Genomic DNA, 15,667 nt, shown 5'->3' with positions numbered 1-15,667 from the left:
AGGAAAAGAGGCACTACATGACAAACGCAAAAGTGATGATCTATTAACTACTTAAAACGTCTGGTGGTATATGTTATGTTTACATTATTATATTAAAGTGTGAAGGATTTTTAAGAAGTGATTTAAACTTTTTGCAGTTTATTAAAAATTTTCGCAATAGATAAATCGTTTAATTTTAAATAATCGAAGATTACATGTACAAGACACGTGTGGTTAAACTAGTAGGAGTATAAATGTTTGAATATAAAAACAGGAGGTGTATTTGAAACTGTGCCATATTACAAGTGAGAATTGCACGGGCCCAACATCTATTCTAAATTAATATTATAATAATAATAATCATATCAATTAATGTGACGTTTTTGAATTTTGAAATTTAAATAAATTTATTTTTTAACATAATTTTTTTATATATTCTTAAAATATTTTAAGTTATCAATAATTATGATTTATTATTCAAATATATAATTTTATTTCAAAAATATAATTGACGATCAAAATTAAACTCTACAAATGTATAAATTAATAAAGAGTGAAAAACAAATTTCAATGGGCCTATATTACTGTTTTTTAGATAACACAAGCTCAATATATGTTATTTTTTGGTTTCAATTTATGCGACACAGATAAAATTCAGATAATCAATCAGACTTTTAATATATTTTTAGATATTTTAAACTGTTAACTGTTGTAATTTATAATATTTTTTAGTTTTCAAATAATATATGTTATTCTCCTTATCCAAACTTTTGTGGCGTTAATCAATTATATTTTAAAAATAATTTAAAATTTTAATTATTGTGATTTATAATACTTTTCTCCTATTCCAATTTAAGTGACATTGATATAATTTTGAGAGCAAATCAAATATTTTATATTTTTTAAGTTGTTGATTGGTGATTTATAATATTTTTTACGTATTTTTTTTGAAATATATAACAAATTATTTTGTTTTTAGATATTTAAGCTGTTAACTATTGTAATTTATAATACTTTTTATGTAATTTTTAAATAATATTTGTTACTCTCCTTGTTCAAAATTTTGTGGCATTGTTAGTCAATTACATTTTTTAAATAATCTAAGTTTTTAATTATTGTGATTTATAAATTTTTTCTTATATTTCAATTTAAGTGGCATAATGCTTAGATCATAATAATTAATGAGAAGTGATATAGTAAAATCACGATTGAAGCAGTGAAGCAAACATATCTTAAATGACTCACAACAACTAATTAGAAGTGATATAACAAAATTACTATAAAAAATACTTGTGAAAAAAAATTGGGTCTCATATAAGACGAAAGTTAATTTAAAACATGAAGAGTTAACTTATCATTTTATATCTATTTCACCTTTTTTTATTAAATATATATTGTTTTAATATATAGATGACTTATAATAATTAATCAAGGTGGTATTTAGTAAAATTATGATTGAAGCAACTGAATTAGACATGTCATAAATGTCTATTTTATTTTTTTATTAAATATTATTTTTTTAATATGTAAATAACTTATAATAATTAATTAGGGGTGATATAGTAAAATCACGGAGCAAGCAACTAAAACAGGCATGTCGACAGAGAGCAGCCTACAGCACGGGCCTAATATTTATATTTTTTATTTTAATTTATGTGATAAGTCTTGCTTTTTAATATATTCAAAAAAAAATGTCCTTTTTCTAATTTAGAAATAATTTATTTTACATTTTTTATTTTATTTTTTAATAAAATATTTTATAATCACACAAAATCTAAGATTTATTTATAACATAAATTTTAAAATAGCATTTACTGTTTCTACTCCATGATTACTCAAATGGTCTTACGTGAATTGAAACGAAAAGGTAGTAAGAAAAAATTTAAATTTTATTTTCTTATTTACATATTTTATGCTTCATTTATTAGTACTGACTAAAAATTTGAATTTTGATCATTCAGATCTTAGCTCGTAATTATGTATTTCATTTTTTGTTTGAATCCGATCATTTAGATCTCAATAAGTATACTACTCTCATACTCCCTTTTTGACACAAATATGACTATTGAAAAGTATTTCATCCAACCATTTTTAATTATCATTTTGTATCTATTTTATCCTTGTTATTACATATTATTTATTATCTAATACTTACACGACTTATAATAACTAATTAGAAGTGATGTAGTAAAATTACTATAAAAAAAGTACTAGTAAAAATTAAGTGGGCCCCATATAAGCCGTCAAGTTAATTTAAAACATCAAGAGTTAACTTATTATGTTGTCTCTATGTTACATTTTTTTTTATCAAATATTGTTAATTTTCTAATGCTTAGATGACCTATAATAATTAATTGATGATAATTAGTAAAATTATGATTGAAGCAGCGAAGCAGGTATGACATATATGACTCATAATAACTAACTAGAAGTAATATAACAAAAAACCATAAAAATTACTTGTGAAAAAAAATTAAGTGGGCAACAGATAAGACATCGAGTTAATTTAAAACATCAAAACTTAAGTTATCACTTTATATCTATTTTATCTTTTTATTAAATATTATTAATTTTTTAATAATTAAATGACTCATAATAATTAATTAGGGATAATATACTAAAATCATGATTTAAGAAGCTGAAGCAGACATGTCAAAAATGATTATTTTATTTATTTTTAATTAAATATTATTAATTTTTTAATACATAAATAACTTATAATAATTAATTAAGGGTAATATAGTAAAATGATGGAATAAGCTGGTGGACGAAGAGCTACTTGCTTGCCGCATATTTTAATACTTAAATGACACATAATAATTAATTAGGAGCAATATACTAAAATTATGATTTAAGAAGTAGACATGCCGTAAATAACTGTTTTATTTTCTTAATTAAATATTATTAAACTTTTTAATACATAAATAACTTATAATAATTAATTAGGGGTAATATAATAAAATAACGAAGCAAGCAAATCAGGGGTGATATACTAAAATCATGATTTAAGCGAACCAAACACGTCATAAATAACTATTTTATTTTTTAATTAAATATTATTAATTTTTTAATATATAAATAATTTATAATAATAAATTAAAATAATATAGTAAAATGACGGAACAAGCAGTTAGGCCTCGCTACTTCCTTGCCGGCCAACTCGCTCTTATTAGATAAGAGAAAATATATATATTTATAGATAATTGTGCTTTTAATCCCTCAACAATTGGTAGCTTTTTATTTGATCCTTGATATTGAATTAATTATAAAGTGTGTTCTTGTTCCTTTTACATGTGTAATTTGTTATTTCAGATTATATTTAAACATATTACCCTCTAGAGAAATCATACAAATTTAACATAATATAGGAAAAATTAAATAATACTACCTCATAGTTTGATCAATCTGTAAAGATTGACAAATAAAAAAGTTAAAAATGCATATTTCAATTAATTATAAGATAAAATGTATCTAATTAAATATGATAATGACAAACTTAAGAGTTTTATACATTCTTAAATATGCTAGTTTTATATATTCTTAAATATGCAACCGCCCGCCTCCACCAAGGTCTCTAATTTAAAAAATAAATGAGTATTTATCATTCCACCGCAATCTTTGATGATAAATGCTACCATGTGTGGCGCAGGCAGGTCGCGTCAACCGGTAAAAGAGGAATTGGAGATTTTTCAACATAAGACAGCTTACTGATATTCTGGTTTTTTTCTTAAATTTTTTTTGTTTATTTTTTAGAAGTACTGATACTCTAGTTAGATTGATTATACAAGAAATCGTTGGAGTAATAGTTAGTTGGTTGTGCAGCAGGTTTGGCCATTTGTGTACATATTCTCTCTTTGTGATAAATAAACAGGTTAATTAACAACCCCCACCCCCACGCCCACCCCCAACCCCAAAAAAGAAAGACTAAAAACGCAAAATTTCTTCTCTTTCTTTTCAAAACCCCTTAAGCTTAATTTTTAAAGCTCTCTCACATTTGGTTCCCTTTATTAAAAGTGTTGACGAAACGACTTGCATATCATCAATGACTTTTTGGTATATATAAATTTCGATACTTGAAAGGGCAAAAATGAAGATGGTTTCTTGAGATTTTATTGATTATTACGTTATTAATTTATGTTATATTATTATACTATTAATAAAAAGGTAAATGCATAAACTTTTCTGAATTATTTTGTTAAAACAAGAGACAATATTTGAGAATTTTCTTCTTTGTATATTCCTTGCCAATCACATTTATTTATACAAGCTAATGAAATGAAAATAACATTCTATTCTAATTAATTATCCAGTTGTTCTATTTACAATTGATTGAGCTAAACTAATTATATTCCTTTACAATGCTAAACAATGAAAGAAATCATTCAGCTGTAGTTGGGCCGTTCAGTTATTGTTGGACCCCGTTCTTGTTTGCCGCTGAATTGCTGTTGGGCCGCATATGTGTTGTTTGTTTATAAAGCCCCAATGTTGACCCATGTTGGAGCTGATTTTTATTTGGTGATGTGATTATTCTTGTGTCCACACACGTGTGTAATGGAACATCTCTTTGATAGCTTCTAGAGACGACTTTTGAGGTTACACTTCGTTTGTTTCGTCTTTCCACAGAGTGAGAGAAGTGGGAGTGAGAGTGAGATGACGAAGATGAACCATCTTCATTCCTAACATCCCCTCAAGTTGGAGGGGAATAAAGTGACACCCAACTTGCACAAATTCTGATGGTGAAGAGACCCGACAAGGAATTTGGTGAAGATGTTAGCGAGTTGGTCCTTAGATGGAACAAAAGAAAGAGATATTAAGCCTGAGAGATATTGTTGATAAATGAAGTGGAAGTCAAGATCGACGTGCTTCGTTCGCTCATGAAAAAATAAATTTCGAGCGATATGGAGGGATGTTTGACTGTCGGAGTAAACTAGAACAGGAAGAGGGGGAGGAAATGATAGATCAGTAAGCAATCTTGACAACCAGGTCAATTTTGCAACTAATCTTCTCATTGACCCATATTTAGCCTCTGCAGACGAAAGGGAAACATAAGATTATTTCTTCAATTTCCAGGAGACTGGTGAACCTCCCAAACTTATAAAAATCCACTGACTGACCTTCGTGTAGTAAAACAAGAGGCCCAGTCAGCATTGCAATAAGCACTGAGAGAGAAAAAGGGTGAAACACTAAGAAAGATGTCCTTATTCGAATAGGATTTCAGGTAACTTATGACTCTCAGTCTTGCTTTGAGATGTTTAATGCTAGGACGTTGCATAAATTGACTGAGAGTTAATACAGCAAAACACAGATTCGGTCTAGTATGAATTAAATAATTGAGTTTACCAATGAGATGCCTGTAAAGTGTAAGATCTGACATATGATTTTTTGAATCTGCTGAGAACTTGACTGAAGAATCTAACAGAGAAGAAGCTGGAGGAAGGTGTGAAACATTAAATTCATTAATTAAATCTAAGGTATATTTTGGTTAACTCATTATAATCCCCTGTTCTTCCTGTAGAATTTTCATTCCCAAAAAATAATGCAATGAGCCGAGATTCTTAATTTTAAACTCAGTGTGAAGAAACTCCGTAAGGTTATGTATCTCATCAGTAGCATCCCTTATAATCAAAATATCATCGACATAGACAGCTATGATAGAGATGAGTCCACCTGATTATTTAAGGAATATAGAATAATTATTGCAGGAGGCAGTATAACCTTTGAAGTTTAGAGCTTCGGTAAACGTGGCATACCATTGCCTTGAGTCTTTCTTTAAGCCATAGAGTAAATTTTTAAGTCATCAAAACATGTTAGGTTGAGGGGGTTTTATGCCTGCAGGAAATTCATATAGACCTGTTCTTGCGAAGTTCCTTGCAAGAAGGTATTATTCATATTAAATTGGGAGATTTTTCATTTCTCTTTGGCTGCAATTGCCAATAGACATTTGATGATGGTCATTTTGACCACTGGGCAAAAAGTCTCATTGAAATCAATCTACTCTTGCTGAATATCACCTCTGATTATTAAGTGTGCCTTTAGCCTTTCAAGATATCCATCTACAGTTGTTTCACTTTATTGGCACACTTACAAGGTAATGCCTTTATATCTTGTGGCAAATGAACAACTTTCTAAGTTTGATTGTGTATTAAAGTATCAATATCATCCTGCATTGTCTGCACCGAACCTAAATGTGTACATACCCGATAATAACTGCTAGGTTCAATAATGGAGGGAACAGAATATAGTATAGGTTGGTTAGGTTTGGAAAGAGTAGAAACTGATAGACATGTAGGTGTAATAGGATTAGAAAAACAAGATTCATTCATATCACTAAGATAAATCCTTAAGATATGAAAGTAGTTCACCAACATTTCTTCTTTGAGATCTTCTAGGAGGAGGTAGGGGTTGTGAAATATATTGTTCTAAAGGAGCAGATGGTGTGACACATGGATCAAGAGTTGATTCAGAAATATTAGGAGTTAAGTTGGAATTTAGTTCAATAGGGCTAAAGGAATGTGAGGTGGTGGAGTGAAGCAATGGTCTTTTTCTATATGGATAGGAAAAGTAGGAGTAGGGATATGTGAATGGTCAAAGTAAAAGGAAACCCATGTTCCACAATTGAACATTTCTTGACACGAAATTTCTTTGAAGTTAGGTCAAGAAGTTTGTACCCTTTTTGATTACTTGGGTATCCTAAGAATACACACCTAGTGACTCTAGGATCAAATTTACTCCTTCCATGAGATAAAGTGTTAGCAAAGCATAGGCAACCAAAACATCTTAATAACTGATAAGAAGGTGCTTTGCCAAATAGAATTTCATTAGGTGTTTTACCTTTAAGGACTCTGGAAGACAGCCTGTTGATCGGAAACGTGGAAGTGAGTATACACTCACCCCAATAGATCATAGGAATTTTAGATTGAAACATCAAAGCTCTGGCAATTTCAAGCACATGTCTATATTTTCTTTCAGCTACTCTATTTTGCTGTGGGGTAGCAACAAAAGATGTCTGATGTATGATTTCTTGAGATGTTAAAAAATTTGATGCCTCTGTACTCTTACCTAACTCCATAGCATTATCAGATCTGATAATCTTTACCTTTCTGTGAAATTGTCTTTCTGTTATTTTCAAGAAATATTGAATAATAGAAAATACATTGGTTTTAGTTGCTAGCAAGTATGTCCAGTTCTCTCTACAGTAGTTATCTACTGTAGACAAGAAGTACCTATAATTATTATGTGTAGGTGAATTGTAGGGACCCCAAGTGTTTATATGGACTAGATAAAAAATGGATTGAGAAGTAACATAACTGATAGGAAAGGGTAATCTAGCTTGCCTGATCAAAGGATAGATTTCACAATGACAAGCATAATTAGATAGAATTATAAGAAAATTGACTTTTTTCATTGATAAATAAGGCAAATGCCCAAGTCTTACATACCATAACCTTACATCAAAATTAACATCGAAACAGACTGAAAAACAATGTAAAACTGAACTGGGACTAGAAACAGCACTATTAAAGCTAGAAAAAACTCTAGAATCTTTGTGAATGCCGTGGTTTCCACTAGAATCCTTAGGAATGATTTAAAGCAAGTATAGACCTTCCTTTACTTCACCAAAAGCTTGAGGCCTGTTCATTAAAGAGTCATACAAGACACAACTATTAAAAGTGAATGATAGAGTATAACTGTACTGGCCATTAAATTTATGAACTGAGAGCAGATTGTATCTGAAACTAAAAAAAACATTATGCAATGCTAGGTTATTGGGAATTAGAACACTTTCTATGTGAGTCACAAGAATGGACTAAGAATTAGGTAAATTAATGTTAACAGGAATTTTAAGAGTTGACATGGAAAGAAAAGAACTAGAGTTGTAACACATATGCTCAGAAGTACCTGAGTCTATTATCCATGTTCCAGAATTAAAAACCAAAATACAAGTTTCAAAATATTTAAGCATAGTACCAGCAACTGCATTAGCACTTATCTCAGATCCTTTGTTCATATATGATCTCTCTATTGATTTCTGTTTGGCTATTTGAATGAAATGCTTGAATTGTTCTTTGATCAAATATTGATTGAGTAAATCCATGTCAATCATATGTTCATTGTCACCTTCTTCTGCAGACATAACAATGTTTCCTCTGATCTGAACCTGTCCACTTTTATTATTTGTGAACTGAAAATCTTCAAAAAAATCATGTAACCTGAAGTAATCATCATCAACATGTCCAGTCTTACCACAAAAATCACAGAACACATTAGGATTATACTTATTCTTAACCCTAAATTTCTGTTGTGGCTGATTTGTTCGTATGTATTTGGGTAACTACTGATGATTGTTCATCCTTGGATGATTTAATGATCAAGATCCAGAATTAGGCATAACACTAAGGATTTTCTGAACTTTTTTGTCAAATTTGTTTTGTTTCATGTTTCTTACCATAAAAGAAGAAAAAACAGTTGGAATTAAGCCACTCATATAGGTTTCTCTCTGATTTTCATCTTAAAAAATTAGAGAGTAAGCAACATTTGTATTGGGCAAAGGGTTCATCATAAGTTGTTTCCTATTGCCTGAGCATATATATCATTTAAACCCATCAAAAATTGTATAAGTTTCTTATCTTTAAGAAACTTCTCTAGCTTCAGTTAATTACCTTTACAGTTACACACACAGGTTCACTTATCAGACTTGAGAGATTCCAGCTCATCCTAGAGTCTCTTAAGTTCAGTAAAATATCCTACAATGTCATTATGTTTTTGAACTAACCTACTTAGTTTCTTTTGTAGGTGAAATAAATTAGTTCCATTAGATTGTACAAATTTATGCTCTACACTCATCCACAAATCTTTAACAGTCCTAGAGTATATCACCTATCAGAAATATCTTTGGAAAGAGGTTAAGGAGCCAAGATGTTACCATGTCATTACATCTGCTCTAAGATTGCAGATCTGGAGATTGAGCATATAGTGAAGCATCAAACTTGGCTGACAGTGCTATAAGCACTGATATCTTCCACCATTGATAACCTCATCCATCAAATGAAGTGTTAACCAAGGCCATTCTAGATGAATTCAAAAAGTGAAGGTAGTAGAACAAGAAGATGCTGAAGAAGTAGCGACTCCATCCACCATTGTAGAGATATATTAGATGAAGGAAATTAATAATCCAGAAGATGATTTGTATGTAATGACCTACTTCTCTGATACCATGTTATAAGCAAGAGACAATATTTGGGTATTTTTTTCTCCGTATATTCCTTGCCAATCATATTTATATTTATAAAAGCTAATGGAATGAAAAGAACCTTCTATTTTAACTAACTATACAACTGTCCTATTTATAATTGGTTGAGCTAAACAAATTATATTCCTTTACAATGCTAAACAATAAAAGAAATCATTCAGCTGTAGCTGAGCCGTTCAGTTGTTGTTGGACCATGTTCTTGTTTGCTGCTGAATTGTTGTTGGGCCGCTTATGTGTTATTTATTTATAAAGCCCAAATATTGATCCATGCTACAACTGATTTTTATTTGGTGATGTGGTTATTTTTGTGTCCACACACGTGTGGTGGAATATCTCTTTGATAGCTTCTAGAGACAACTTTTGAGGTTACACTTTGTTCATTTCATTTTTCCAAAGAGTGAGAGAAGTGAGAGAGAGAGTGAGATGATGAAGATGAACCATCTTCATTCCTAACATATTTGTGTTAGTTATTTTCATTTTCTTAGATTATAAAGCACTGTTATTACCTCTAAATTATGATGTACATTATTTCAAATTCTTACAAAGCGGCAAGTAAAGTGAAAAATAACTTTCCTCCTTATGTCCTATGGGAAGGAACAATTGATCCAAAAACAATAGCCTCATGGAATTTTAATTTTCTATTTATTTATTTATTTATTTTTATTTTTTCGTTTCTCTCTTAAAGATAATTTTCTAAACCACTCAACTTTTATTTCATTGAATTAAAAATGCTATATTATTTTTTATAATGAATAAATTATTCATCTTTGTTCAAGTATCACATGCCTCTACAAGGGGAATTCTAAGTTGAAGGTGTTGGGTTTAATTGATGTGAAAGGAAAATGAAGAGACACAACCTTTTATGAAAAGACATATTATTTTGGAAAAGGAGTGATTGTTCAGATAGTTGTGTCTGTTCAGAAAAGACATAATATTTCGAATGAATGGACATGACTATGCCAAAGGATACACCTTTTCGGATGAACTATTGCCACCTTTCGGAAGGGGCACTTGATGGCTATATAAACCTACATTTATCCACAGGTTTTGGTAAGAAAAATTTTCTGAAATGCAAACTCGTCTTGTCTTAAAAAATATTCCGTGTGATCAATCAAATTGTTGAGTGAGTTCGAAGAAATTCCAATTGTTGGAGGTACCGCTACAGTTGGTTTATTTGGCCATTTTATCCTGGGAGAAAGATTTCATAACCTCGGGTACAGTGAGGAAAATTATTTCCTAAGGACACTCCGTGAAGTTGGAGGACTTAACCTTAAAATTTTGTTTTATCTCATTTCTGAAAGTTAACATACTTCTTAGATAGATTATTTATAATCTTGTGTTAAAGGTGTTAAGGAACTTCATAAGTGTTCTAGTCTTAGACTTGAACTTGTGTTGAAGTTATTGTTGCATGTATATACAAATTCTTGTACCTGAAAACGTTTTAAATAACAATATTAAGGAATAATCACTTTCAGAATCTATATAGCTTGTTTTTGGAGATTAAAGCCTTAAGCTTTCTACTCCGTTTGAACTAAACTAGTGATTTGAAGACATAAAATCTTCATCACAAGTTAAAGATCACTCGGTTGATGATTTGAAGTCATAAAAACTTCATCATTTAACTAGAAACAAGAAGTTTTTAAAGTTGCTATAACTTTTTAATAAGTATTTTGATATACTAAAGATACTGTCTTGTGGTGACATAAAAATGACGACCGATAGTCAAATGCATGATGCTGGAACGACTATGGCGGCAACTAGTATTGCCACGATGAGTCGTACTAATGCTCCACAAGCTATGGCACCAGTGGAGAAACTTGGAAAGTTTACGGGTATTGAATTCAAGAGATGGCAGCAGAAAATGTTCTTCTACCTCACAACTCTCTGTCTTCAAAGGTTCATGGTTAAGGAAGCTTCGGTGGTGCCCGAGGGAACCCCAGAAAAAGAACGCTTTGTGATTGTGGAGGCTTGGAAACACTCAGATTTCCTTTACAGGAAATACATCTTGAGTGGTCTCCAAGATGACCTTTACAATGTGTAAACTGGAACAAAGACATCGAAAGAGTTATGAGGAGCGCTAGAACGAAAGTATAGGACGGAGGATGCCGGAACTAAAAAGTTCTTTGTTGCAAGATTCCTGGAGTATGAAATAGTAGACAACAAGTCTATTGTTTCTGAAATGCAGGAACTGCAAGTGATCATCCATGGTCACTTAGTGGAAGGCTTGATTATGAATGAAGCATTTAAAGTAGCAGCAATAATAGAGAAACTACCACCAATATGGAAAGACTTCAATAACTATTTGAAACACAAACACAAGGAGATGTCAGTCGAAGATCTAATTGTATGACTACGCATTGAAGAAGATAATAAGGATGCGGAAAGAAGGTCAAGAGGTAATTCTGCAATGAATGGAGCAAACATTGTAGAAGATGACCAAAACAACTCCAAAATATGAAAGAAAGCTGGAAATGAAAGCAATCATCCCAAGAAGAAATTCAAGGAAAAGTACTTCAACTATGGCAAGATTGAGTGTGTTGTGATTTTCGAATGCAACATGATGGGAAATCCTCGCGAATGGTGGATGGATTCTGGTGCGACCCGCCATGTTTGTGCTAACAAGGAGTTGTTTTCGATGTTAGCTCCGGCTGAAGTAGAAAAAAATATTTACATGGCAAACTCCGTTACTGCAAAAGTGGAAGGAACGGGAAAAGTGTGCTTGAAGATGACTTCTGGAAAAGTATTGACACTTAAACAATGTCCTGTATGTTCCGGAGTTACGGAAGAACTTGATTTTAGTTTCACTTCTAGAAAAAAATGGATTCAAATGTGTATTTATCTCTGAAAAAATTGTACTTAGTAAAGGAGAAATGTATGTAGGAAAAGGCTACCTCAATGAGGGCCTATTCAAAATGAATGTAATGAATGTCGAAATCAATAAAAGTTCAATTTCTTCTTACTTGCTTGAGTCTTATGATTTGTGGCATGAACGTTTAGGCCATGTTAATTACAAAACATTATGAAAACCGATTAACTTAGAAGTTTTGCCAAACTTTGAGTGCAATAAATCAAAGTATCAAACGTGTGTGGAATCAAAGTATACAAAGAATCCTTATCAGTCCGTTGAAAGAAATTCTAATCCCTTAGAATTAATATACACGAACATTTGTGATATGAAGTCAACACTATCACGTGGTGGAAAAAAGTATTTCATAACTTTTATTGACGATTGCACTAGTTATTGTTATGTCTATTTACTAAACAGTAAGGATGAAGCAATAGATGCGTTTCGGAAATATAAAACTGAAGTTGAAAATCAGTTAGAGAAAAAGATAAAAATGATAAGAAGTGATAGGGGCAGAGCATATGAATCTTCCTTCGCCGAAATATGTGTAGTGAATGGAATTGTCCATCAAACTACAACCCCGTATTCACCTCAATCTAATGGCATTGCAGAAAGAAAAAATCAAACTTTGAAGGAAATGATGAATACCTTACTTATAAGTTCAGGTTAACCGCAAAACTTGTGGGGGGAGGCTATCCTTACAGCCAACCGAATACTTAATAGATTTTCCCATAGTAAGACACAATCAATTCCTTATGAAAAATGGAAAAGAAGGAAACCCAAGTTGAAATATTTCAAAGTGTGGGGGTGTCTAGCAAAGGTTCAAGTTCCTATGCCTAAAAGGGTTAAGATAGGACCTAGGACGGTGGACTGCGTGGTCATAAGATATGCTAAAAGTAGTAAAGCATGTTGGTTTTTGGTTCATTAATCTAAACATCTAAATATTAATGAAAATACGGTAATTGAATCAGATAATGCTGAATTCTTTGAAAATATTTACCCGTATAAAACTAGACATGAACAGTCTAGTGGAGGGTCTAAATGACCTCAAGATGAACCAAGTGAGAATGTACATAATGATGAGAATCTAAGACGCAGTACATGTCAAAGAACGTCAACTTTGTTTGGATCAAATTTTGTAATGTTTCTCTTAGAAAATGAGCCTCAAACGTTTAAGAAAACAATGACGTATTCGAACTCATTATTTTGGAAAGAGGCAGTCGATAGTGAGAATGATTCAATCTTAAGCAACCATACGTGGAAGTTGGTTGATCTTCCTCCAGGAAATAAAACTTTAGGTTCTAATGGATCTTCAAAAGAAAAATGAAAGCTGATGATACTATTGATAAGTACAAGATAATACTTGTTGCAAAAGGCTTCAAACAAAAGGAAGGCCTTGATTACTTTGATACATACTTGCCGGTAATAAAAATAACGTCGATTCGAATGTTAATTACCTTAGCGGCAGTATATGGTCTTGAAATCCATCAAATGGATGTGAAATCGCATTCCTAAATGGAGAATTGGAAGAAAAAATTTATATGGAATATCCTGAGGTTTGTGGTTCCAGGAAAAGAAAATAAGGTGTGTAAACTTGTTAAGTCACTTTATGGACTAAAACAAGCACCTAAGCAATGTCATACAAAGTTTGACCAACCATGTTGGCAAACAGATTCAAAATTAATGAATGTGATAAATGTGTTTATATTAAAGACACTCCAAATCATCAAATCATTGTGTGTTTATATGTGGATGATATGTTGATCATTATTAGAGATATTTCTGACATAAATGCAACAAAACGAATGCTCGAGAACAAGTTTGATCTGAAAGACCTCGGATGTGATCTTAGGGATAAGAATACATAGAACCCTACAAGGGTTGGCATTGTCACAGTCTCATTATATCGAAAAGGTACTTGACAAATTCAAGTTTATGGAATTCGGTATTACCAAGACTCCATTGGACGTAAGCTTTGGACTTCGAAAGAATGAAGGTGAAAGTGACTCACAATTGAAGTACGCAAGAGTATTGGGATGTATAACACATATAATGAACTGTACACGACTAGACATAACATGTGCTATAAGTATGTTGAGTCGGTACACGAGTAATCCTAATAAAACACATTGGATGGCAATGAAAAGAATTTTGGGGTATCTTAATTACACTCAAGGCTATGCTTTGCATTATAATAAATATCCTGTGGTACTTGAAGGATATAGTGATGCAAATTATATCACCGGATCGAACGAAGTAAAATCCACGAGTGGATATGTATTTACTATCGGTGGAGGAGCGGTCTCTTGGAAATCATCCAAACAGACTTGTATTGCTCGCTCTACAATGGAATCTGAATTTATCGCATTGGATAAAGCTGGTGAAGAAGCAGAATGGCTCTAGAATTTCTTGGAAATATTCCTTACTGGTCCAAACCAGTGGCACCAGTATGTATACACTGTGATAGCCAAGCGGCAATAGGTAGAGTAGTGAGCATGATGTACAACGATAAATCTCGTCATATAAGATAGAGACATAATACCGTTCGAGAACTTCTCTCTAGTGGAATTATCACTATTGATTATGTGAAATCAAAGAATAATGTGTTGGATCCACTTATAAAAGGCTTATCTAGAGAAGGAGTTGAGAGAATATCCAAGAGAATGGGTTTAAGGCCTAGGACAAGTCAGCATGGCGGTAACTCAACCTAGCAGACTGGAGATCCCAAGAGCTAGGTTCAAGGAGATCAAACAAAGTTGTGTCTAACAGGTTCAACATTGTCAAATACCCAACCCATTCTCATGATGTAGACAATATTTAGTAAACAAGGATAAGACTTATGATATGAAGTTTTTTAATGATTATCTAAATTTGGTAGATTTGACCAAATAGTTTAATTTATAGGATCGAACATTTAGAAATCACCTATGTGAGGGCGAAGTGGAAGCCTCTTCAAGGAGAATGTTAGTAAAGGCCTATTCTCTAAGCTCTTATGAAACCGGGATGTGTTCATGGATTAAAAGAACAAAACCGTGAGAACCATAAATGGTTAAAGGCTGATTGTGTTACTTATGTTGTCTAGGTGTACATTAAAACTCGACGGTTCAAAGATATCAAATCTACCGATTGACCGAGTGCATCCGATGCATGTTTACTACGGAAAGTTCAAAGGGAAACCCACTTATCATGATGCAATCAGTCTTTGCTTGATGATCACATATTTGTCCGTAAAGTTTTACAAAGAATAGTCATTCCCCATTCATGTGGGGGATTGTTGAGTTTAATTGATGTGAATGGAAAAACGGAGGGACACAACCTTTTATGAAAAGACATATTATTTTGGAAAAGGAGTGACTGTTCAGATAGTTGTGTTTGTTTAGAAAAAAATACAATGTTTCGAATGAACATACATGACTCTTCCAAAGGATACACCTTTTCGGATGAACCATTGCCACCTTTTGGAAGGGGCACTTGATGGCTATATAAACTTGTATTTATCCATAGGTTTTGGTAAGAAAGATTTTCTGATATACAAACTCTTCTTGTCTTCAAAAATATTCCGTCTGATCAATCAAATCGTTGAGTGAGTTCGA

The sequence above is a fragment of the Capsicum annuum genome, chromosome 3 (assembly GCF_002878395.1).
Source record: "Capsicum annuum cultivar UCD-10X-F1 chromosome 3, UCD10Xv1.1, whole genome shotgun sequence".
Lineage (NCBI taxonomy): Eukaryota > Viridiplantae > Streptophyta > Magnoliopsida > Solanales > Solanaceae > Capsicum > Capsicum annuum.
The sequence above is the reverse complement of the archived record's forward strand: the minus strand, read 5'-3'. Positions refer to the sequence as shown.